Raw genomic sequence first — 23,853 nt, forward strand, 5'->3', positions numbered from 1 at the left:
CTCTGCAGGAAATGATCTGAAAGACCCAGGCGTTCTGGTAATGACCATGTGATCAGTGACATCTCCTGGAACTACCCAGCAAAACTTGGCCCTAATCCTGCTTTAATAGTAAACAACAGCTGTACGGCTCAAGTATGCTCAGATTAAGAGGCAAAAGAAATGACTTCAATCTTGCTGGAAATCCTTTCAAATAGGTCCTCCTTTTATAAATTAAGCCTCCAGAGATGATCCAGAGATAATTCTGATATGTGAATTGTGTTTGAAAAAGGGAGGGAAAAAAAAGGTCTATCAAGTGTGCCTTTTACTTATATACTAATATAATGGGACATTGAGGTTATGCAGAGGCATTTATCCATGCACATACTCTGAAGTGCACATTAACACATGACAAACTGAGAAAAGCCGGCGGTGTGTGTTTCTTTCCTTTTGCGTAATGTTTTTACAGGCATATTGGGCTCTTCTTGGTCTATCATTGGTGAACAGGGTTTAAAATAGATACGGGTATTTGAAGGCAGCTTAGCTGCAACTGCAACACGTGATTGAATTAGAGCGCTGTCAGTTGGGTCCATTATTGAGGTCTCTGGGATGTGCAGTGTCTTTGCTAAGAGTCTCTCTTGTTACTCTGCTTTTCCTGGAGCATTTATGGTGCCCCGTGATGATCGACGGGAAGATGCTACCGCTAAACGTTTATTTAGTTTGCGGCCACAAATCTCAGTGGAAATGTTACCATTAATGGGTTTGTTGAATTGCAAATATGGCATAATAGTGCACAAAATATTATTTGCTTGATCGTGCTGTGGGAAAAGCTAGCGAAGTTAACTTGACTGACAGGATGAAAGCTGCTGCTGAAACCCTGAAAGAGTGAATGACAGAGCATGCAAAGCCTGTGATAGGTTTATATTGGCTGCGGTGACCACGTATGACCACATTAAAGCTTAGTATGAATTAGGGCAATCTTATGTTACCCCAGCACAGCACTCTCCTGTCATTGACATTTCCTTGAGACTTGGCTGCTGTTCGTGACATTAGGCCACACAGGAGAATATATGTCTTGTAAAGCCTAGGCAGCGAGGACTGAGTGTTTACCAAGGTTGCACTTGGGCTATTTTTTACTGTTCACCAAGCTAAAAATAAAGTGATGGTATTTTAGTATTTTGCCACCTGCATTAAGAGACCATGCTTCCTTTGCATTGCACCTTTTAATGTGGAAATAAGAATTTAAAATGTGTAAGCTTTACTCTTCCAGTTATGCTTAAAAGTATGAAATGTTATGAAAGAAATGTTGCTTTTTTTTTTTTTTTTACCTGGAATCTTGACAGTTTTTTTTTTTTTTTTAACAAATACTGTAAAAAAGACGTGCTAATATTAGTGTCAAGCTATTGGTCCCACTTTTGGCTCAGGTTTTGTGTTACTGTGAAATGAAATTTTCTGCCAAAACTGTTAGACTGTATATAAAAGATGGCCCTGAAGCCAATGCAGCCCCCTGCTGGACATTTGAACAGCCAGAAGGAGGTCTTCCAAAAAAAGTCTGGAGATAGCTGCAGTCACCACGCCCAACCGGTCACGGCATATGGCTGCCCCTCCCCCAGCCTGGTTCTGCTAAAGGTTCCTTCCTGTTAAAATGGAGTTTTTCCTTCCCACTGTTGACAAATTGTCTAAATCCTGGGTTTTCTTTCTAATTTCGTTAAATTATAATACAAAGCCTCTTGGGGTGACTGTTATAAATATTTAAATGTATATAAACAAATTTCAGTTTATTATTCATTATTTTTCACATTTTATATATGACCTCCATTAACACTTAGGCTTTTATTGTAAATTACAGTCAAATAAAAAGTAGTATTATAGTTAAGCAGGGTACACTTTAAACTTAGCCTGACAAAACTGAGAACAGTGGGCAGTGGGGTTTTTTTTCTCCATACACGTGAAAACACACATAAAAATCTCAAGCATAGTCAAGAGCATACCAAACTAACAAGGTCGCAACCTAACCCCAAATGTATAGAAGTGCTGGCTGATCAGAAGTCACCAAACAGTGACACAGCGCACAGTCTGACTTATTTTATTTCTGATCATTTTCACCTGGAAGCACTTTTTCTAAAGCTCCAACTTTCAGTGATTTAAATTGCAGACAAAAGGCCAAAACACACAGAAAAAGCTAAGTTTAACAAACTACCAGTTTACATGTAGACAGGATCTCAGTTCTCCATTGGATTGTGATGTCCAGTTTCAAACATAAGTGGCTTTTTGTATAGTTAAAATGAGCACGTATCTTTCATACCTGCTAATTTCTCGATTTCAGTCCCTGTAAAACTGTAGCTTGGATTACCCAGGGACTGTTGGATAAACACTGTGAACAAGTTGACCATACAACCGAAGCTATGCATTTTTGTGCAAACCATAATTTGATAATAACAGGATTAATGCTGTTCTCCGACTATTGCATGTCAATTCCTTGACCAGATTACTTTAAGGCTAAAATTGGAGCAAAGATAATCTTATCAAAAGGCCCTGCGGTGCATTACTTATCAGCCTTTCCATTTACGGCATTGCAGTGTTAGATCTAATTTCTGTCAGTGCTTTGATTCTGAGAGCCCATAAAGCAAACTAAATCACGGCGTGAACTGAATAGCTATAAACAGAAACGTGGTCAGCAGTGTAAAAATAATTAATATATTCCTGTAACAACAAAACAAAACATCTTGCCTTAAGGTTGCTTGCAAATGCACAAACAAGACAGGTGCCTTATTTTCCTTCGTTTCCCACTGTTCATGACACGCAATAGTTCTGACCGTCAAGCGAATGTGAATAAAGCAATAATGTAAACTGTGGACTAACTGAGCCTTGAACATCGAAACTAATTCTGCAGATCAGCAAATCAATGCTGATTTAGTCAAAGACATGTTTCACAACGGTAAAACCAAGAAATATGAATGAACTCAAAAAAGAATCAGCTGCTTATTATAAACACCCCTGCATGTCTTATGATTAAGATGCACACCAGTGTTTACATCTACTTCTCAGACAGTTGAATTATCACTTTTCTGATTACGCCACACAATCCTTTATTATTGACACTGGTCAAATCTCTCCCACTGGCGTCTTGCATCACACCTCCTATCTGTCTTTCGCTCTCAGCCTGGCTCTGTGTCTTTTTCTCCCTGTTCTCTGCTTCTGTCCCTCTCTCTACCCCCCGCTCCAAACCTCCCCTTCCCACGCACTCTGTCTCACACACCTACTGTCTGCCTGCCAGGTCTCTGTTGCTTAGCGACAAGCAGCGAGTGCTGGACTGCTCTTATGAGAGCGACGTTTGTCCATCATGATCTCATCCTTCCCTGTGCCGGCCGCACGTACGCCGGACCTTTCTTTAAAGAGTTGAAGTGGTTTTCGGTGAAAAGAAAACGGTGGCAGAAGTGCATTTAAATCTAAGCATGTGTTTGAGGTTTTTGTGCTTGTACTGAAGCAATTGATGAAATGACTTTTAAAATGTCATTGATTAAATTTGCGTAGTTTATTGGAAAATGAATGCAGAGGCTTGGAAGAGCCTGAGATACTTATTGAGACAATAATGAAAAAATACTGCAGTTGGAGCCGATGTTGGGATAAATTGTGACTTACAAATTAAATCACTAAGTGTATTTATTCAGCAATCAAACTTATTCCCATATCAGCTATTAAGTTTTGTATACTTTCACTGTAGCATGTGGTACTCTAGATCAAATCTGAATTATGTAATTTCCTCATAATATTAACAATTTGAATCAAGTGTTTCCCAAACACAGTGGAAGTTGTAACTGAATTTATTGGTGTATTACTGACATCTTTATTTAGCTTCCAGTTATATTATGTTATATGTATGTCTCCGCTTGTTCCAGATTCTCCCATATATATTTTCTGTTATTGTGTGATTAACCGAGGCTTGCCTTATTGCCTGTCAAATGTATCTAATTGTCATTTCCTGTCTGTCTTAATTTGAAGAAGACCCAAGTCCTGCAAGTGTGGAGACTTGTGTGACCGTGGTCAACTGGCCACCACTGGTTGCAAGGAAAAAAATGTATATTCCCCAACTGTTGGGTGAGGGGATGGATGAATTTGGGTGCACAGAGCTATACAGTGCTGTACCAAAAACCTCTTTGCAGTTGCTTTGGGCACTAGCAGCTGTCATACATATTTGGCATGTAAAATATGAACTTCTGCAATCACTTGCCCTCTACTGTCTGAGCAAAAAATGCAAAAAGAGCAAATGAGAAACTGAGAACTTTTGCCTTCGTGGTGAAAATGATACCGTTTGTCTGCATGAGTGAGGTACAGCTTTTAATTCTAAGGTGAATGCTCTCCATTTCAGACTTGTGTCTGTGTACTTCTGCTTTGTTAGCAGTTGACAAGTGTTTGCAGACAAGTTGGAGTCTTCCATGTAAATTACGGGCAACCGTGGTAACCTCATAAAGCACTCGCAAGATGGTTTTTGGAGAAACACTCTCCTTGTCTCTCCTCTGGGGCTAATCTCTGCACATATATAACATTTTTTAAATGTGATCATCAAAGTGTTGAGCCTCTAACAACACATGTGATACAACATTGTTCTACAACAGCCCCAAACAATGCAATAATGTGCAAAGCAAATGCCTGACATCAGTCAGTTTGCTAGCTAGCATTGATAATATCGACCAAGTTGTTAAAAATTACTTGGTGGCCTCTTCCTTTCCATTACTTAGCCAAGATGGTGACCACTGCAGATGAAAAAAAAAAAAACATACCGCATTTCATACTCCACTTTAGACAGCGTCACTTCAGTACTCACAGTAATCTGCGTGTAGCAGTATTTGTTAGGCAAACCAGTAAAATCAAAATAGCATGTGTGAGTGGAGAAGTCTCAAAGAAATGTGATACTTCTGCATGAAGTTTCCTGGTGAGTCTGCATTCAGGTAATTGCCTTCACTCTTCCATGTTGGACTTGTTTGGCTGTAATGAGTCATTGGCTTTGAATTAAACCTTTTTTTGAATCTCGTTTTGGTCAGTCTTCTGTTCTGGGTTATCAGTTGCCACCACGCTGTATGTTGTAATCTAAAGCTGTCTTTGAACATGCTTCAACCACTGCTACACCCCTCCTCACACGTCCTTGCTGCTTTTCATGTTTCCAGGCTGTGAATTTCTCTGTTACTTTATTCCTTTTGATTAGTCCTTTGGGGCCTTGCAGCTTTTATTTTGACAAATGAGCCCAGTGCTGAGGACTAAAAAGTACTTACAACAGTATTGATTAACACTGGCTATTAGCCAGTGGAAGGGGGGAAACAAAGACGTTCTTACAGTAAACCTTAAGATGATATCCAGAGCCGGTTAAATAAATGCGCTAAGGCCGAAGATTAGCGACGCGGATTTACTCACTACTGCGTTTGAAGAGAAGCTCACAGGCTTGAGGTCACTTCACTTTGATGGGCACTCTAAGTTATCAAAACCTGAAGCTGTCTTCTCTATAACATAATGCACAATGTGTCCTTCACATAAACTGTTTACATAGTTCTCTACTTGCTAGAACAGACTATATGTGCTTTAATTGCTATGTGTATTGGACATTCTATTTTAAAAGTGACCACCTTTATTAAACACTGACTCTCTCATTCCCCCTTATTGGGCGTATTGTTGCTTCACTATAAATTAAAACCCCCTGTCATGCAAATGTAACCGCAACACATTTTATGTCACTCTCAGTGACTTGTCCTTGGTTTTAAAAGTGCTGCAGTGATCAAGTGCAGACTGTGTGGACAGTAAAGGAGAGCTGATTCAGTCTTCACATCATCCCCTGTGAAAGCTGTTGCCAACTCTCCTTCTAACGCACCCTGACACATTTTCATTTTTGTGCTGAATTTTCCGTGTTGTTTATTCGAGCTTAACTGTGCAGCCTATACCAAGCCTGCAAGGTATCAAATCGCTGAGTCTGGGGAGGTGGTTCTCTCCACCCCTACATGCACCAACCACCCCCACATCGCAGCACCATCACGGGAATGCCTCTGTCGACCTCAGGCAAAAGGCAATCCCGCAACACTTTCTGTCAGCTACTCAAATCCCAAACCTGTTCTAACAACAATGGCGCTAACAGGAACGGACAGATCACAGCGGAAACCAAACCCCAATGCCCGTCTTACACTGAGCACAAACAAATGTAGTTGGGCTTGGGCACATAGTGGTTCCTCTAAGCTCTGTGTGCCTTGTCTGTGGATGTTTGATTTGATTGCGAAAATCCTTTGATTTAGTAAAGTTGGTCACCACGCAGTCGGAGCTAGACCGAGCAAGAGTGCCTCAGTCCTCCCCGGCAGCATGCTTTACACTTGACATCACATCGAGGCTTAATGCTGTGCAATGCATTCCAGCGTTCCTCCAAAGGCACTGACCTTTCTTATAAACGCACAGATTGGTTTGCCGTGCTGCCATCTTGCGTAATTACACTGATTCTCTGTAGGCTTAAGAATGTGTACACAAACTTGATGCAGTGTTTCATCCAGGCTTCGTCTCTCCTTAATGGATCTTGTTAGCTAAGGTCAAAGTCCTCTCTGTGTGAGGTCACAGTAAAGAAACGCAACCTTCCCTGTGGAACACATTGGGGGGCCTTGGTGTTGGTTGATAAGAGCGCACAAGCCATACCAATCTGCACCATGTCTTCTCCCCAATTCCTTTTCCTAACGTCAGGCTTAAAACATGCAAATTCTGTATGAAGGAAGCTGATTTCTTTTCCCCAGTGGGAGGCGTGAGATCTAAATTTAAAATGATTAAATGAGCCTAGAGTAAGAAAATCATTTGCACTTCCATTTGTTAGCCTCTGAGCTGTTCTCAAATCAAGGTCACGGCTCTGAATCATTAGGCTCAGATGACTGCCTTTTTTACTGCCTTCAACAAGAACACTTCCCAGATAACATTGTTGACCTCTATATTATGCAAATACAGTTTATGGACCTGATCAAACACTTTTCTTTTAGAAATCAGAAGACAAACAAGCTCATCTTTGTTTAATGCTTCGCATTAGACAAGGAATCAAACAAGTAAATAAACAGATTAAAATTCAAACCTTTACTTCTTTTGCTGCTGTTCCACATCAGATGCATACCTACACCTCATCTTTAAAAAAATAAACAAACAAAAAAAATCATATAGACGCGTGCACTCACTGGCATTAGTGAAAGATTTTAAGGTATTATTGCATCAGGATAAGATAAATGTGGTGTTTCGACAGAAGAACGGAGACAGCTTGGTTTAGAATGGAACGTGTATTCAGCAGTAGTTAGCCATCCAAAACGTATCACCTAGTGATGGGTCGTTCGCGAACAAAATGGCTCTTAGAGCCGGCTCTTTGACGTGAACGAGGCGAGCCGGCTCCTTATCGCGAGCCGTCACGTGGGTTTTTTTTTTTTCTTTCTCTCACCCTCCCTCTCTCTCTCGCACTTTTTTCCCGCTTCACAATGCACGCGAGCCTTGTGCTTTATGCTGGGCAGAGGGGCGGTAGTTACACTCAGTAGCACAGGAGGGAAAGAAAGAGAAAGAGAGCCAGGGACAACAACATCACATTAGAAAGGTATAGTAATCATCCACAACTATTTTCGGTTGCAGATGATAAAGGATTCAGAAAGTTTATTCATGCAGGTCCATATGTGCATCTTACAGTGGGGCAAAAAAGTATTTAGTCAGCCACCGATTGTGCAAGTTCCCCCACTTAAAATGATGACAGAGGTCAGTAATTTGCACCAGAGGTACACTTCAACTGTGAGAGACAGAATGTGAAAAAAAATCCATGAATTCACATGGTAGGATTTGTAAAGAATTTATTCGTAAATCAGGGTGGAAAATAAGTATTTGGTCACCTCAAACAAGGAAAATCCCTGGCTCTCACAGACCTGTAACGTCTTCTGTAAGAAGCTTTTCTGTCCCCCACTCGTTACCTGTATGAATGGCACCTGTTTGACCTCATCATCTGTATAAAAGACACCTGTCCACAGCCTCAACCAGTCAGACTCCAAACTCCACCATGGCCAAGACCAAAGAGCTTTCGAAGGACACCAGGAAAAGAATTGTAGACCTGCACCAGACTGGGAAGAGTGAATCTACAATAGGCAAGCAGCTTGGTGTGAAAAAATCAACTGTGGGAGCAATCATCAGAAAATGGAAGACATACAAGACCACTGATAATCTCCCTCGATCTGGGGCTCCACGCAAGATCTCATCCCGTGGGGTCAAAATGATCATGAGAACGGTGAGCAAAGATCCCAGAACCACACGGGGGGACCTGGTGAATGACCTGCAGAGAGCTGGGACCAAAGTAACAAAGGTCACCATCAGTAACACACTACAACGGCAGGGAATCAAATCCCGCAGTGCCAGACGTGTTCCGCTGCTGAAGCCAGTGCATGTCCAGGCCCGTCTGAAGTTTGCCAGAGAGCACATGGATGATACAGCAGAGGATTGGGAGAATGTCATGTGGTCAGATGAAACCAAAGTAGAACTTTTTGGTATAAACTCAACTCGTCGTGTTTGGAGGAAGAAGAATACTGAGTTGCATCCCAAGAACACCATACCTACTGTGAAGCATGGGGGTGGAAACATCATGCTATGGGGCTGTTTTTCTGCCAAGGGGACAGGACGACTGATCCGTGTTAAGGACAGAATGAATGGGGCCAAGTATCGTGAGATTTTGAGCCAAAACCTCCTTCCATCAGTGAGAACTTTGAAGATGAAATGAGGCTGGGTCTTCCAACATGACAATGATCCAAAACACACCGCCCGGGCAACAAAGGAGTGGCTCCGTAAGAAGCATTTGAAAGTCCTGGAGTGGCCTAGCCAGTCTCCAGACCTCAACCCCATAGAAAATCTGTGGCGGGAGTTGAAAGTCCGTGTTGCTCGGCGACAGCCCCAAAACATCACTGCTCTTGAGAAGATCTGCATGGAGGAATGGGCCAAAATACCAGCTACTGTGTGTGCAAACCTGGTAAAGACCTATAGTAAACGTTTGACCTCTGTTATTGCCAACAAAGGTTATGTTACAAAGTATTGAGTTGTATTTTTGTTATTGACCAAATACTTATTTTCCACCCTGATTTACGAATAAATTCTTTACAAATCCTACCATGTGAATTCATGGATTTTTTTTTTCACATTCTGTCTCTCACAGTTGAAGTGTACCTCTGGTGCAAATTACTGACCTCTGTCATCATTTTAAGTGGGGGAACTTGCACAATCGGTGGCTGACTAAATACTTTTTTGCCCCACTGTATGCATCTTCTTTTTGTTTTCATATTTTAATTTATATTTAATTGTGTTGTGGTTTGCAGTGTTTTGTGTTGTTTCACTTTAAATTTGTAAAAGGAAAAAGCTGAAAATTTAAATAGTTAAAATTTGAAATGTGAATAGTTGATTTTTGTATTATATGATTTACTTATTACATTTTATGTGGAGTGAATAAATAAAAGCATATTTACGGTGGCCCCTACAGACAAATCACGTACAAACTCAAAAGCACGTACAAACTCAGAAGCACGTACAAACTCAGAAGCACGTACAAACTCAAAAGCACGTACAAACTCAAAAGCACGTACAAACTCAAAAGCATGTAAAAACTCAAAACACGTACAAAAGACAACAGAAGTGCTCCAGGATGCTGGGCGCAGTGTTGAGCTTTTGTTACCTAGTGGCTACACAAGCCAGCAAGTACCAACGACCGGATTTGGTGTGTGGTAGTAACAGGTAAATCTTTTTTTTTTTTAAATTATTTGAATATATATGAGTGCCTGTGTATAAATACACAAACAATACACACATGCTTTCAATTGTGTAATTTAAGTGATCTAGTAGCTCTGTTTTGGAAGTTCAGTTAATGCTAGAAATGTGTTTTGGAGTTTGTACGTGTTTTGTCTCTAGGGGCCACCGCATATATTTATATATAAACATATATAAATAAAAAACTTTTTTTTACGTTAGTAATTCCTTTTGTGCATAATTTTATATTATTGTTAATAATAAATTAATTAAAGCAACAAAACAACCTGAAGAGCCGGTTCGGAGCCGAAAGAGCCGGCTCTTTTTAGTGAGCCGGACCGAAAGAGCCGGATCTCTAAAAAGAGCCGGAAATCCCATCACTAGTATCACCATACACTTCTCTTCTTCTATCCTTCTATCACTATTAGTCACAGAGCCCCCTACTGGTAACTGAGTATATGTTCATATTCAGTCCCTCTTGTAAAGCAACCCTTCACCATCTTAGCAGTGTATGTAAACATAACAATAAAGATACTGAGATCTGTCTCTCAAGTAAAGAGAGCCTAATCTTCTTGGTTTATTCCAACTTTTCTTAAGCTGGTGGAGGGGAAAAGTGAGTATAGAAGATGAGAAAGTGAAAATAAATTAGGAGGAATTGGAAGGAAATGTGAATAGACAGGATAGACAAGGAGAGATGACACTGAGAATAGATATGGGGGGAATAGAAAGAAATGGGTATGTGTGATTATACCTTTTAAAGGGTCTTTTTAGGTGGCTGTTAGAGTGGAGAGGACAAAAATGCACAAATAGAGGGTAACGAGTGTGAAAATATTGACGGGAGCAGTAAAAGCGGTCGCTTGACATGTTAAATGTGATAATGCATCAGAGAGGAACATATTATTAGGGATAACTTGAGCGGGTGCTATCCAAAAACCTGTTTTAACTTTTGAAGTTGATTTTGTAATCGAGTGACTCATAGCTTATCGAGGACATGCTGTCGCATATATGCAAATCTGCTTGCTGGGTGTGCTGAGAGACCGTGTTCGTACTTAGTCATTCATATCGTATGCATAGACTGCAGGACTCCCACCATGCAGCCTTTCCTGCTCACTTGTTGTTCTGTAGTTACACATTTTCTGGAATGACTAGTTCTTTAAATATCAGAGTTTTTTTTTAATCTCTTGTCGGCTGAAGCCAAAACAAATGACAAGATAAACACCGAAGCTGTTTAATGCTTTGTCAACAGTGATTAATTGATCCAGCTGACTGAAAAAGTACACTGTTCCTGTTTGCTGATTTAAAAAAAAAAAGTATGTGTGTGTGAGTGAAGGTTGGTGTCCAAAAAGGTTGGATCGTTGTGCGTTTCCATCTAAGGATGCTTTGAATACCGACACATTCGGACTGCAGGCAGGTCTGTTTAGCACTCGTCCTCTTCTGCAGCAGTACAAACAAACAATATGTTCAGCATTGCCTTGTCAAATCAGTGAAAGCCATACACAAACTTGCATTGCTCCAAAACGAATATAGACATCAGCCTTAATTCAGAGTCAGCCTTAACTAAGCCTTTGCATGTGTCCCTCCACTAATAATGCATCCTTTATACCATCAGGGATGCTGGCTTTTAAACTGTGCAAATATAAGAAGGCAGATGTTTCCCCGCCTCTTACGTACCGAGGACCAGGCATCCATGGGTCAAAGGAAGAATTTCAGATATGGATTGGTTAGACCAAAGGACACTTTCCCATTTCCTCTCAGTTCTATCTTGCACCTTTTGATCGAGAAAGCGACGGCATTTGTTTATGTTCCTGCCTGGTGGAGGTTCAACTTGAATTTCTGGATGTAGCAAAGATCTTCGTAATATTTTCAGTCTTTCCCCTTGTGTACGGAGATTTCAACAGATTCTCTGAATTTTTAAATCAGATTATGTTTCATAAGTGACGAAAGGCCAAACTTCTTTGTATTTTTCAGCTGAGAAATATTTCTTTACCCATGCGATCTTTCACAGAACTCCTGATCGTACTTGCTTAAGGCAGGCCCTCTGGGATGCTCTTTAAACCCAATCATGTTTCGAATTAACCTAATTAGTTGTGAAACATTTAACTTTTTTTCCTTTCACCATAAAACAAGTTTCTTGTTGAAATTCAATAAGCAAAGAAAATATCAGAACTTTTTGCTATTTACTGTTAAGTATTTGGTTTAAATTATTTTAAAATGACATTTTATTTTGATTTAATTACTTTATCACAAACTACAACTACAAACTGTTAAAAAGAGAAAAGAGTGAGAGGTTGGCAGCCTGTTGTTTCCTGCCTTGTTTGCTTTCAACACTGAACGTCACTGCTTAGCACTACATACCAATCTGCTGCTAAAAGATTCATCTGCCAGTCATATCTGGATGTTGGTCTTTATAGAGCCGAGCCATTGATCAGTGCAGGTTAGACAGCAGGGAGCCAATTAGGGCAACAGCTACCATTTTGATTGTTTTCCACTACTGGGAAACACCTAAGTGGCCTGTTCTGCTCGGGATAATGGGGCCCCGATTTCATCTGTCTGTTGAACGCTGAGTCACTTATTGACAGAGAGCGAGCCGTGTGTCTGTATTTAGGGAGAAAGCTTGTTAAAGTGTTCCGAGGGCAATAAGAGATCAGGGCTACGACAGGTGATGGCTGTTTGATAAGGCTGCTGTTGTACTGCTGTGTCTGTTGTTGTTCTCTGTACTGTTGAGTTCAACTCTTACTTTCAGTTTAACGTGAAGTTACACGAGGAAGTACAAATTTAAACTCTCAAATGATCAAATACTACAAAAAATGCCAGTCTGAAGTCTGAAACTGTTTAGTACATGTAATTAATACATGGATATAACATACAATAGATAATAGTAAACAGCCTCCTTAAAATAAATAAATAAATTTTTTATTTTTTAAATTTTTTTACTATTCTGTAAATGCCATGCCTGACTTGCTAATTAGTGAGTCTATTAAAGACACGACACAATGTGGATACTGTAATTCGTGTGTGCCTAAAAACGAAAGAAAAAAAACCCCCTCCAACATCACTGTCATTAAATTGCTTTGGTAAGTGATTAGTTTGAGGTAATCTACCAATAAAATGCATTAAAGCTGAATGACTAGAATACAGGTTTAGACAGGAGTGTTTTACTGAGTCTTTGATTTTTTTTTTGCTTGTTTTTAACGAGGAAGGAAAATTCATTTTCCTTGCATTTTTTTTTTAGTAAACATTGCCTGTACAGCATGTAATGCTTTTCAGACCCAGTAAAAATGTTATAGTGTTTAGGAATCGTTAGCTAGTAGGTTTATACCTTTTTATTAATGATGATAAAATCCCGTATTAAAAACTGGCCTCAGTTGTGTGACACAGTTATTGTGTGGTGTGCGCCTTAGTTTGCTGTGAGCTCACTTTAGGTTCATAGGTGTGGTAAGCGACGTCGACACAGACTGTGGTCCAGATGAAACAGAAATCAGTCGTTGCCCTGAGCATATATATACACACACACACACATAGGCAAGCAAAAATGTCCATCGCCCTTGAACGAGCGAAAGTCCAGATTCCGAGAGCAACAATAGAAAACAGAGTGAACCTTCACAGAGTGGCAGCACAGATATAGGTTGGAGGTTTTAAGCGGCAAGAGCATCACAAGGACAGTGTCATTTCAAGTAAGGGTCACAGTAGCGTTTAATGCAGAGAAGTATAGTATAAGACTAGGGCCACGAGTGCCAAAATGAATACTTTGTTAAATATTTAATTATATCTGTCAATAATTAATGAAGATTTGAAATAGATAAAAAAATGTATTAAATGTTATACATGGAATAAATTTAAATTTAATTTAATTATTTCCAAGTGTAATTAATTAATGGCACAGTTAATTATTTAATGAAGTAATTATTTAACGAATGTTGACACTCTACATAGGACAGAAAGTTTCAAAATTTTCAATTTCAAAAATGTGGACTATATGGAAACATGTAGATGTCTAAATGAGAGTAGTTATTATAGTTGTGTCATTATGTTTTTTGTTACCATTTCTTAAATTTAGTTTCCAGAGCAGCTTTTCTCACCGAGTTTTGTTTTGATTTTTTTAAATATTTTGTTGTTAGTTTTTCTTTTTTCATTTACTAAAAATAGGTGCATTGTGTTTTTCCCTGAACAGTATAATTTTTTTAAGTTTATATTATTTATATTTTTTACTTTTATTTTGTTAAAATGTTTTGGGTTGTTTTCCACATCCAGTTCATTCCGTGCACTTCCTTCCTCTTGTGTTTCACTTACTGGAAAAACTAATCTGAAACAGCCTGGAAAAATCAAGTCCACATCCCAAACAAGAGCACAGCAGGTCGATTTAACATTTCTTTTTAGTTAACTATAATAACCTCAGTCTAAGTGCTTTTAGGACCTGTTTTTGGCCATGTTTTGTTGGGCTTTTCTTCTATTCACTGCTTGTAAATTCATTCAGGCAAACTCGTGGGCTGTAGTACAAAATGTCAGAATTTAGCCTCAGGTCATTTCTTCACTGATGGCTGTAGTATGATAAAAGCTGATGTCACTCAAGCATGTTTTCTTATTTATTTATTTTTATTCCACCTACTTTTAGGTTAAGCTTAAAATGCTATGTAACCAAATCTGGGAAATTATTGTGGGTTACTGTCTGGCCCACAAACATGTTTTGGTTGTCCACAATGTAAGAAAATAAAAATAAAAATCCAGATGCGTAACTCTGCAGTAACCACTGTCTTTTAATTTTCAGCATTCACACTGAATAGATTATTAAATTGATCAGGAAATAAAAAAGTGTTTCCATTCAGATCTAATTTGCACTGAAAGCGAGAATGTGAGCATGTGTGGATCGCCATAGTAACAAGCCATCACCAGATCGATGATTTAAAAGAAAAAACATATAGATGATAGCCTGAGCCTGCTGAGAATCAAATGACCAATTATTGCAAGGCCACAGCATGTGGAGGAGAATTTGTGGTTGTCTGTAATGATTTTACATTTGTGGTGTGTTTTCTCCCTGCACAGTAATTTGTTAAATTTGCACACCTCCGTCTAGATCTAAGTTATTATGCTTTCTCACATTTTGACATGATCTGAAGTCGCGGGGTAATGGAGTGGAGGCAAAGCTCTGCAGATGAGGCGACAAGCTTTTTGTGGGAGGCTGACAGCTTGATTGACAGTTTCTCGCCTTGTTTAGGTTGCATTAAGGTTCGCAGACGAGAGCAGAGGTGACTGATGAGTGCAAATTCCAGTGATGTAATCTCAGCCTTCTACTTGGTTTAGAGTAATGGAAAGTGCAAAGAAAAGTATTGTATTGATTTTTAGGGCCTGAAACTGCTGTAATACCATTTATTGCCCAGACACACTGAAAACTAAATGAAACTAGCAGTTACTGGTATTTGTTTTGTTGTCCTGACTGAAAAAGGCTATTTTTTTGTTACTGCCAAACAACTTCACCTTAAGGAGACACAGCAGGCATTTGTTAATTTTCTCTGCTCTGTAGCAGATCAGATGGGGAAAACCCCAAACTTTCATTCAGGATATTTTATTATATACCCTACAACTTTAGTATGCCTTCATTTAAGCCACTGGCCTTCTATTATCCGCTGACATTAAGATGATAAAACTCAAAGACGTTACGGATGACAAGTGCTGACCTTTCAGTCTTGCAATTTACTGCATCATCTATTTTTATCCTGGACCACTGGGGCTTAAAATGTTGTATCAATGGGAGAGGTGCAGTACAGTATTATGAATCGACCGGACTGTACATTCAAGATATTTCTTTCTGTCAGCCTCCCTCCAGTTATAAGGCAGCGCTAATGTGAATGTGTCTTTATTCTGTCTTCTGCTGTATGAACAGAGGGACGTTTTAGTCAGCATCAGCTGCCATCAGATCATATATTCATGTCTTGTCATTTTTCTCTAGCTAGCTGAAGAGACATTACAATCGGGACAAAAAAAAAAAGTGCACTTGAACAGCAGCCATTAGTAGGACTGAGTTCATGCCCTGTTGTGCAGATGGGCATGCTGTCCATCAGAGATGCAGAGAGATGTAAACCGTTTGGCTTGTCTTCCTGTTTTGCCGATATCATGGATGTCATTTGTTTAGTTCAGTGTCTACAAATCGTCTAATCCTTCTCTGGCCTGCACTGCTCAGGCACAGAGGCACAGGGCTAATGTGATTCTGGAGATGGACAAACTTCTCAGCGGCACTGATGGCTTTGGTATTTTGTTGATTTATCACACTGTGATGACGTATTTGTGTCTGCATAGTTTGGAGTTTTGACTCACAGCATTGTCCTAATTTATGAAAAGCTTATGATTTTTTTTTCTTTATGAACCTGAACCCTTGAGCTTCAAATTTCAACAAAAACATTGCTCTTTTCTATAAATTTTCACATTTAATGTTTTACACAATGTAGAAAAAATTATAATGTATATTATTGTTTTTTGATTAAGATGAATTACAGTTGTTTATTTCCATTCCTGAACAGAAAAATAAATTTTAGTGTCTGAACATCCTGCTTCATTAAGTTGTGAGTTTTGAGTTCAGTTTGTTGATTCAAATTTGGACATAAAAAAGAGAATTCTGTTTATTTGCCTAATAGATTATAATATAATTTGTCTTACTTTAGTTTTAAAAAAGGGTTGTTTTTTTTTGTTTAGAAGTTTCTAAAGTATTTTCTTGTTTTTATGACAGGTGGTTTAATAAATGTATTAAGCTCTGAATTAATATTTATCCTATATTTAGTGCTTTGGTTCTCCTGACTTTGCCCCATGTTTTCATTGCTAAGGTATTTTTAAAGTACACTTCTGCTGTTTCTGTTGCTGGTAGACTTTTCTCAGCTGGAATCTGGAACTTGACACTTTTTTAAATAAATCAGAATCAAAATACTGTAATAAGGAAAGGTATGTGTCACAGTTGCTCCAAGACAGTAAAAACAGTAGCCGAGTAAGCTAACTAAATTATAAATGTACAAAATCTAACAAATATATACCAATACCTCAATTATAAAACATCTCAGAATATAACACAAATTAAATATATATGATTGAAATTGATTGAAATAACCCACATCAATGTTATCATTTTATTATTAGCTATAACCGCTAGCCGCTAGATATCAGACAGCTAATGTGGCTAGCAGCTAAGGCTAACTACTAATAATTAAGCACCTAAAGTTAATGTGGCTCTGGCCAGATTTACATTCATGATAATTCCTTATTACTTTAATGGTTTTAAGACAGGAGCTTTTCTGACCTCGGGAAATTCAGCGCTATGAATATGAAATATTACTGCTTCCTCTTACTGAGAGCAGGGACTGTGTGTCAGCTGAAAAGCGAGGCACTGCTGGTATTCATATTGTCGCAAATGAGTATCTAATCCAATAGTGACTTTTTATCTATTAGTATCTGAGTGGCAATTTATTTTTGACAATAACAGATAGGATATTTGTGCTGCCCATGGCTGGGAAATTAATCATATATTATTTTCAATTTCAATTTTTGCTTCTGGGGATTTTGAAAGCAAGATCTTGAGAAACTTATTGTGCCACTCTGTTTCATAATACTCTTGATACATCTTGTGTTAGGCCCCATAAAGTCACTTTCCTCCAGGCAGATTTAGTACAGAACATATACATATTTGTAATTTTTTGGGGGCATAATCTACAAATATGGGCACCATCCAGATTTTATTCCAGTCCGTACCTGAATTAAACACGTTAGCATAACAAGCCCTCAGCCTGTCATTTAAAATCAGAACTTTGTGAACTTCTTTCTCTGCGCTTTGCAATAACGGATCTGGGATCTCAAGGGGCAACTATGAAATAAATACATTTATTTGATCATAAAAACCAACTGGGACAATAACCAAGCTCATTTCTTCGTTGCAGAGATTTGCATATCACTCGGTAATAACCAGTCTGTAACATTTGGCCTCCATAGTTCTATATGATTCAGTAGGCGTGGTTTTTACACAGGAATAGCTTTTCTCCTCATGGTGTTATCATATCCAGCCTTGCACCTGTCTATGTGGGCTTTTAAACTGGTTTCTAAGGAGAGTGTGTGTTCTTCCTCCGTGTTTCCTTCTGCTATGACCCAGTGTAGGGCTGTAACCCAGGGACACTGGGTAACTGTACCGGCATTTAAATAGCAAACAGGGGGAACGGAGCATGTTATGAGATTCACTAGTTTCTCATCTCCCAGGGTGAGGCTATAAATAGCCTCTCACAGTGGAATAGAGTTTTCCCCAGCAATGCGAATGAAAGCCAGAAGAACAGCTGCGTTAAAGCCAAGTCCTGTTAGATCAGCCGAGTCAGACCGGCACGGTCCTCTCTCTCTTTCTCTCTCCGTTGTCTATTCTTTCTGTCTTTTCCTCTGTCTCTTGTTCTCTCACCCTCACTTACCATTTCTCTTGCTCCTAATCTGTGCCGCTGTCTGTCTTTCAGCTACTTGTTTACCCCCCCCTGTCTTTCAGTATCTTTGTCTCTCTGTCGCTGTCCTCTCCTTCTCTGTCAGTCGTGTGTTTGCTCAGTTTTCCTGTCTCTCTTGATGTCTTTTAATTTCTGTCTCTGTCATTATCTCTGCTCCTCTCGCTTTATTGTTCTGGCATTCTATCTCTCTGCCTCCCTCTGAGTCTTTGTTTGACTCGGTGTCCTCTTTTACCCCACAGTCCCTGTGTTTTTGTCCCCATCCTGTAGACTTCTCACTGTCAGTTCCTCTCTTTGTCTTCCTTCCTTCCTGTGTCATATTTTTTTTCGTGTTCTGCCACTCTCTTGCTCATTATTACCAGGCCTCCCCTGTGTAATCTGTTAATTGGTACAGTCCTAATATTAACAATGTTCATCTATTTTTAGAAAGAAGATTCTTGAAGTAGGTGAACTACATATATTTTAGGTCTTAACGTGACTCATATTAATGCTTCTGAAGTTCATTTGCAAATGCTTTTATGCACTGATGCAATACTAAAATTAATAATGTTGATTTATCTAAAAGACTGTAACGCAAACTGTAATGTGATTGGTCTGCATATTTGATACCAATTATGTTTATTTCTGCATGCCGTAACCACTGACACACCATCATCAATTTGAGGCACCAAATTGAAAACCCACTCAAAATGAGTGAAATAATGCCGGGATTCAAATATACAGTCACTGACCAGTTTGTTAGGTGCCCCTGTTTGACTGCTTGTTAACAGAAATGTCAAAACATCCAATCGTCTGGCAACAACTCGAGTTCATTCAGGCATTTAGATATGCTCAAGATAATCTGCGCAAGTTCAAACCAAGAATCAAAATGCCGACTTTGAACATGGCGTGGTTGACCAGGCTGGTCTGAATGTTTCAGAAATTGGCAATCTGCTGGGATTTTCCCGCACAACCATCTCCGCGATTTAAAGAGAATAGCCTAAAAAAAAAAAATCACGTGAGCGGTGGTTCTCTGGGCAGTAATGCCTTGTTGATGTCAGAGGAGAACGTCGGACTGCTTTGAGGTGATAGCAACTCAAATAAATACTTTTTATAACAATAGTATGCAGAAGAGCATCTTCACCGAACCTTGAACCAGATTGGGCTACAGTAGCAGAAAACCATACTAGGTGCCATTCCTGTCAGTTAAGAACAGGAAACTGAGGCTACAGTTCACATAGGCTCTGCACAGGATTGCAAAAATGTTTTGTGGTGTGATGAGTCTCAATTTCTGCTACAATTAGATGGTCGGATAAGAATTTGGCATCAATAACCTGAAAACATGGGTCCATCCTGCCTCTTATCAACAATTTAGGCCAGCGGTGATGGTATAATAGTGTGGGGGATGACACATTAGGCACCTTGTTAGCAATGGAATATCTTTTAAATCTCACAGCCCATCTGAGTATTGTTGCTGACCATGTTCATCCCTTTATGACCACAGTGTACTCATCTTCTGATGGCTGCTTCCAGCAGGATAATGTTAGAAAGTTTATGTCTGTGAAGGTTCTCAGTCATCCAGGTCATCGTAGTCAAAGGAGCTTGCAAAGAAAAGCGTCTGGACTTCTTTAAGTTACTTGAAGACGTTTCACCTCTCATCCGAGAGGCTTCTTCAGTTCTAAGGTCAAATGGTGGAGAGTCCCAGATATAAACCTGGTAGGAGTGTCCCCCCACAGAGGGACAAAAGGACCCCCTGATGATCCTCTAATCGCCTGAGCCAAGGTGTGGAACTGGGTGTGGGTCCCAATCAGCCAGAGTTTCGGGTGAGTTCATTGTGAAACCTGGCCCCACCTTATCATGCGAATTCCTGAGGTCAGATGGCCCAGGGTGTGAGTGGGCGTTAAGGCGTCTGGGAAGGGATCTCAAAACTGGATTATAGATGGCAGAGAGTTGGTGTCGTAAACCACCGCCTCTGTTCAAAGATGGTCGCTCACAGTGGACATAGATGGCTTCTTTCACTCCTCTTTCAAACCATCTGTCCTCTCTGTCCAAAATGTGAACATTGGCATCCTCGAAAGAGTGTCCTTTATCCTTAAGATGCAGATGGACAGCTGAATCTTGTCCAGTGGAGGTGGCTCTTCTGTGTTGTGCCATGCACTTGTGAAGTGGCTGTTTGGTCTCTCCAATGTAGAGGTCTGGGCATTCCTCGCTGCACTGTACGGCATACACCACATTGTACGGCATACACCATACAATGTGGTGTACGGCATACATGCGAATTCCTGAGGTCAGATGGCCCCACTCACACCCTGGGCCATCTGACCTCAGGAATTCGTATTAATAAGGTGGGGCCAGGTTTCACAATGAACTCACCCGAAACTCTGGCTGATTGGGACCCACACCCAGTTCCACACCTTGGCTCAGGCGATTAGAGGATCATCAGGGGGTCCTTTTGTCCCTCTGTGGGGGGACACTCCCACCAGGTTTATATCTGGGACTCTCCACCATTTGACCTTAGAACTGAAGAAACCTCTCGGATGAGAGGTGAAACGTCTTCAAGTAACTTAAAGAAGTCCAGACGCTTCTCTTTGCAAGCTCCTTTGACTACGTTAGAAAGTTTACTTGAGTGTAGATCTCAAGCCAATCGAGCATCTTTCGGATGTGGTGGTCTTTACCTAGAAAGAGGAAATTGCAAAATACAGGACTGGAGGATAAATGGAATGCTAATAAGTTACAACACTTGTGGTTCCAGAAGTGTTTTTGTTTTTTTTGCTACAGCGATGGTCAGGGGTGGTAATGGCAAGGACAGGGTTAATGCTACAGCAACCTCCGTTTAAGCAGATGTTTACAATGTGTTGCCTATGCGTCATGTGACAGCTCACTGTAGAAGCTTGAATTGTTTAATTTGCACCAGGAGGCAATTAATACATTTCATATATGCCTGTGGGGAACTGAATAATAACACCTGTTCATAAGATGAACTGAAAACAATAAAATGTAATATGATATATATAAACTGTATATTATACATCATGTTTCTGACCACCAGGTGAGCATTAGCATTCAACCATATATTTAGTTTAAGTCTTTGCTTTTTTCATTATTATTATAATATTTACTTTTTTTGTCCTTTATGGACTTTGGTTGTAAACACATTTACTGACTCCTGCCTCCTCCCTCTCTGAATCTCTCTCTCTCTCTCTGTCTGCCTGTCTCGCCCTGTTTGACATCACAGATGTGTTTATATATAGCCAGCAGATGGATTCTCCCATAACAGTCTGCTTCACTGGTTTTCTGTGTGTGAGCTTAGCCCACCGCCGGCCACTCAAATAAGCTAGAAGAAATTCTTTGTTTACATTATGTCTGCTGATCTGCCCAGCCTTTAGTTCGTGACTACATCCATTATTCATGTATTCTCATTCACCGTAAACACACTCGCATGCATAGAGAGAATGTTAAACGTTAGTGCTGCTCAATATGCTATCGCTGTTCAGCGTGCAATAATGAGAACTACTGTCCTGTAATTAAACTGGCATCCATGGAGGTCTTCACATAATATATTATTGAAAAAACAAAAACAAAATAGTAGAAGTTATTTTTTTAATTTATTTTTCTGTCACTGAATGATTGATTTATTTTGAGCATGACTAAAATAATAACAAAATACACTTTAAACAATAATGAGACAAAGAAAGGATTGGTACAAACAGACTTAAAGGTAAACTCATTTGATCCTACCTCAATATACAATATACATGTATAATTACATACCATTATATAAGTCTACAAACAGATATCGCGCATAAAAATCCTAATAATGATGAAGCTAAATGTTGGGTTTAATTGTGCCTGTCTGTAGGACAAATGAAATGTTTTGAATAAAAAAAAGAGGTCAACTTATATATCTAAAATCAGGCAACAAGCAGTTATTTTGTAACAAGATGGAAATCCTTGTTTCATTTGAAATGAAATCATTGTAAAGTAAACGTAATGTGCAGTTTGTATTTTCTATGAAATGTAATTCATGAAGGTAAAGCCACAACTGTGACCAAACAGATGACTGCAGGGATTTTTAACATGCTTAAAAAAAAAACAAAAAACAAAACAGCAACACTGCAAATGGCAAAGAGAGCCAGAAACAAGCGATGTGACATTTGCATGACACACTGTAGTCCTGGTGTGATGTGCTGTGCTCCTACTGCGGTATAATTGTGCAGCATGTGAGGTTTTGGGGTTCTTCTGGGTGAGAAGTAACTGGTGGGCATAGACTAACACACACCCTGTCTGGAGTGCTATCAAGTCAGTCAGAGTGAAACCGTAGACATCCCTGTGGATGGTGACATGTGTATGTGCATGTATACAAATTTTCCTGGGCCTTTGCCGCATGCTGGCAATGCAATAAAGTGAGGGGATGAGTGGGAGTGGGAGAAATTCAGTTAGATGTAAGTATTTAACTGTTTGCAGTGTGACATATCCGGTACAATGAAGTTTCATGGTGGGAGCTTGAACTTTATAAAACGTTGATAACTTTTTCAGATATCTTGGTTACGGTGTGATTAGTGGAGGACTTAAGGAGGAAGAGTGGGATGAGACGGGGTAGTAGCCCCTGCACATGCTACAGTGGCCTTAAACACCACTGGTATGCTAACACATGGGTGAATAAGAAACCGTTGCAATGGGTTTTGTTGAACCACTGTGTTTAAGAATGCATTGTAATATTAATTTATTTTAATTACTTTTAAAAAAGGGAACAACAAAACTGCAATAGCACCTCTTGCGTTGAACAAAAATATTGAACACAGGCTGGTGAAGTGGACAATAATTATCTATTAGAACAAACACAGCACTTAACTTTGAATCAGGCTATATCTGTCTCAGGTCAATGCCTCATTCACTTTTTCTGCAAATAAAATGCCTGAACCGGCTGTTATTTATTTAAATGATATTAAGCTAAAGTTTCTAAATGTTAAATGTTCTTGATAGCAGCCTGTCGGAAATACTGAATTCTTGTGGTGCTCAAAAGCAAAGCTGAATGCTTCACATCACTTTCATGATAGGTACTTCAAAAGTTTGTGAGTCTCCAAACACTGAGTCATTTAATGAGTATATAAACCATAAGTAACCAAATTACCCACTGGAGTACTGCGAGGCCCAACGGCAGAGCTGGATAATAATCTTATGACTAAGCCTGGCTTTTTTAGGGTCAGTTTATTGGCATTGTTATGGGTTAGAATGAAATTAGGAAAATGGCAGCTGTGTCCATGCCATATCATTATCAAATATAATCCAATTTAACCAGACAATCCTCTTGAAATGGACAGAGCACTCTCTTGGGCTCATCTGCTCTTTAGCCCTGCAGAAATACTCAAGTTGCAGTCTGGTTTGTTTTCGTATCACATGTGGGTGCGCATCGGTCACCCCAGTGGTCGGCTGGCTTTTGGTTGCGTGTCTTTATTGCTTCATAAAGTTCTAGGAATTATGATGTGTCGGGTTTGAAAAACAAGAATAAACTCACTGTAAACACTTATAGTTTTCACTCGTCACCATTTTTGAATTTTATGGGGTCATCACAACAAATGTCCCACACTTACACAACAGGGACACTAATTTTATTTTGTTGACATAGCACATAATCTGCTCTGATGGCTACTTGTCAGATGTCACTGTGAGAAGGGACATGTAAAAT

General features: G+C 39.5%; 1 protein-coding gene and 1 long non-coding RNA gene across 25 annotated transcripts in view; both read left to right on the plus strand.

Moving 5' to 3' along the window:
- kcnma1a (potassium large conductance calcium-activated channel, subfamily M, alpha member 1a) overlaps positions 1-23,853 on the plus strand; it is a 150,160-nt gene that overhangs the window by 20,407 nt on the left and 105,900 nt on the right. The gene's annotated exons all lie outside the window — the stretch shown is intronic.
- On the plus strand, positions 1,337-22,272 carry LOC146505468 (uncharacterized). Its single transcript, XR_014877783.1, has 3 exons — positions 1,337-7,210; positions 10,270-19,733; positions 20,800-22,272. It is a non-coding gene; the product is annotated as an uncharacterized LOC146505468 (long non-coding RNA).

Source organism: Neolamprologus multifasciatus, chromosome 13, assembly GCF_963576455.1.
Source record: "Neolamprologus multifasciatus chromosome 13, fNeoMul1.2, whole genome shotgun sequence".
NCBI lineage: Eukaryota > Metazoa > Chordata > Actinopteri > Cichliformes > Cichlidae > Neolamprologus > Neolamprologus multifasciatus.